This window comes from Molothrus ater, chromosome 31 (genome assembly GCF_012460135.2).
Source record: "Molothrus ater isolate BHLD 08-10-18 breed brown headed cowbird chromosome 31, BPBGC_Mater_1.1, whole genome shotgun sequence".
NCBI lineage: Eukaryota > Metazoa > Chordata > Aves > Passeriformes > Icteridae > Molothrus > Molothrus ater.
The window spans coordinates 699,156-701,655 of NC_071658.1; the positions used below are offsets into that span (position 1 = coordinate 699,156).

At 69.6% G+C, this 2,500-nt stretch overlaps 1 protein-coding gene and 1 pseudogene across 1 annotated transcript in view; one reads left to right on the plus strand and one right to left on the minus strand.

Annotated features, from left to right (window-relative positions):
• Nucleotides 1-2,500, plus strand: part of LOC118700542 (zinc finger protein 420-like) — a 267,804-nt gene that overhangs the window by 160,663 nt on the left and 104,641 nt on the right. The window lies entirely within an intron of this gene.
• LOC118700586 (5.8S ribosomal RNA) lies at nt 379-530 on the minus strand (annotated as a pseudogene).

A 2,500-nucleotide genomic window follows, 5' to 3' on the forward strand; every position in this document is an offset into this window, starting at 1 on the left:
CGCTGTCTCTCGCTCTCCCCAGGCTGCCGCACCACTGCATCTGCGGCACGGTCCCGGCGAGGACGAGCTTCACCCCAGCGGCTCACTCCAGGAGCGGGGAGCTACAGAGCGCTCCTTGAGTCTGCATTTAGGGGGACAAGGCCCTGCGCGGCGACGATGACCACGATGACGACGACGCCCGCCGGGCTGCAGGGAAGGGATCGAGGCCGCCTAGGGAAACGCTTCCCTCGCTGAACCCCTGACCGCCTTCCCTTCGGGCACCGGCGGGACGCTGCTGCTGCTGTCGCCACCACTGCCGCTGCCCGCAGCGCGACAGGCCTGCGAGGTGACCCCAGCCGTGCAGCCAGGGTGGCCCCCGGATGGCGATTGATCATCAAGTGACGCTCAGAATGCGTAGCCCCGGGAGGAACCCGGTGCCGCAAGTGCCTTCAAAGTGTCGATGAGCAATGTGTCCTGCAATTCACATTAATTCTTGCAGCTAGCTGTGTTCTTCATCGATGCACAAGCAAAGTGATCCACCACTAAGAGTTGTCTGCCTTTCGGGCACCGCTCACGCCAAGCGGGCCCCTTTTTATTACTCTGGCGCCGAGGATGTGTGGGCGCGCACCTGGCTTCGACTGTACGAGCACACAGAAACAGAAGGAAAAAAAAAACAACTGGAGGCCACACTCTGAAGGCTGGCCAAGAGGCAGGGAAGCTCGCGCCCCCGACCGCCTCCCCCCGCTAGGGGAGACGCCGACCTCACAAACACCGTCCTTCAGAGGCGGCCCAGGCGCCCGGGCTCGGCCCGCCCTCCATGCTGGGGGCCATGCGGCGCGCACCAGAACATGGGGGGGCACGGCGGCCCACCCGCTTCTCGCTTTCACAGGACAACATGCACAACACACACAGCACACGGCCGGGGGCGCGCGGCCGTCGGGCCCTGCACACGCTGGCTCTCCCTCGGTCCCCGATGGCGCTGGCCTCGCGGAGCACCACCTCGCTGCTGTGCGGCCGGCTTTTCTCTTCCCCCACTGCACGGCCTTGCGCCAGCTTGAGACCTATGCGACGATGACCGGCCCCCGCCGATGCACCTCCCGCGGGACCGATCTCTTGCTGGGTGGGCGAGCGACCAGCAGATGCACTCTGCCGCTGGCCCCGGAGGAGGGCACCACCGAGACCCGAGACGCTGTCGCCGGCACCTGTGGCCTGCCGGACAGCAGAACCTGCCGCCGCCATGGCCGCAATCCTAGGACCGCCACTGCCACGACGCACTGCCAGGGCCCCTTGCCTCAGGCACACGCCCGGTGGAAGGCGCTACGGCGCTGAGCCGGGGGACAAGGCCCGCTCTCCTCGTTTGCACGCGGAGACCGGGCGGGGAGAAGCGCCCCCGCTTCCGCCCCGCACGCCTTCCTGCGGCCCACACCTGGCCGGGAAGGGCAATGGAGGACGCGATGAGCAGGGCCCGGGATGGGACCGCCGCCGGCCGATGGCGGGTGCCTTCTGGCTGACCGTCCCTGCAGGGAGGGACACCCGTCGAGCAGTGCCGCCGCTGCTCGGCACGGGGTTGCCCATGCTCGCGGGCCTCTGCTGCCAGATGGCCTGCCGAGCGCTCACCCCCCACGAGCGGGCAGTCGAGCCAGGGGATGGCCGGCGGACGACGGCGCCGCTGGTGCGCGTTCAAGGAGAAAAGGCCGTCGAGGGGAGGAGAGGCGCCGGGCCTAGGAGAGAGAGCGCAGGCTGGCCCCGGTGGCCGCGACTGAGGAAGGGCAGAGAGTGCGCGCTCTCTGTCGGTGTCGCCCGTTACAACGAGGTGAGCGGGTCAGCCCCTGCGGCTGACCGCATGTCATGGCCTCTCCGCTGAGGCCAGGCCACGGAGGAGGGGGGGCAGGGAGCCCCTCCCCAGCGCGGCACGGTTAACCCCCGTGGCCCGCGGTGGGAGGATGACGGCAATGGAGGAGCATGGCCGGTGGCGACGGGACAACCACCACAGGGGATCGGCGGGAGTAGCTGCTCCCCACCCCTCAGTGGTGCTCCACATGGCCACCGCCCGGCACGCCCGCCGCCGCCGTAACCGCGGCCACCACGGCGGGTCGCGCCCAGCCGCCTGAGTCTTTAAATTACCACCCAGCCCCGCCGGCCCCTTTCAGCAAACCCGCAGCATTTGACGACACCGGGGGAAAAAACCTGGGGGGACTGCCAAGGCGCGGAGCGCTAGGTACCTGGCCCTAGGGCGAGGGAAATGACCTGCATGGCCCCGCCGGGGTGCCTCCCCCGCTTCCGCCCTCGGGGGAGCGTTCACCGGTGGGGGTGCGCCCGACATCTGCTGCCACCACCGCCACGTGCTTCTCGGGGCCCGGGGTTTCCCTCAGTAGCCCGGCACTGCGCAACCGAGAGGACGGCCGCGGCTCGGGCCGCCCCACCGGCACGGGGGACACGGGCCTGACCACCGAGCACACCTCAGGCACGCACGCGCACGCGTGCCACGAAGCGCAGCCTGGAACGTCCGGAGGCCTCGGCC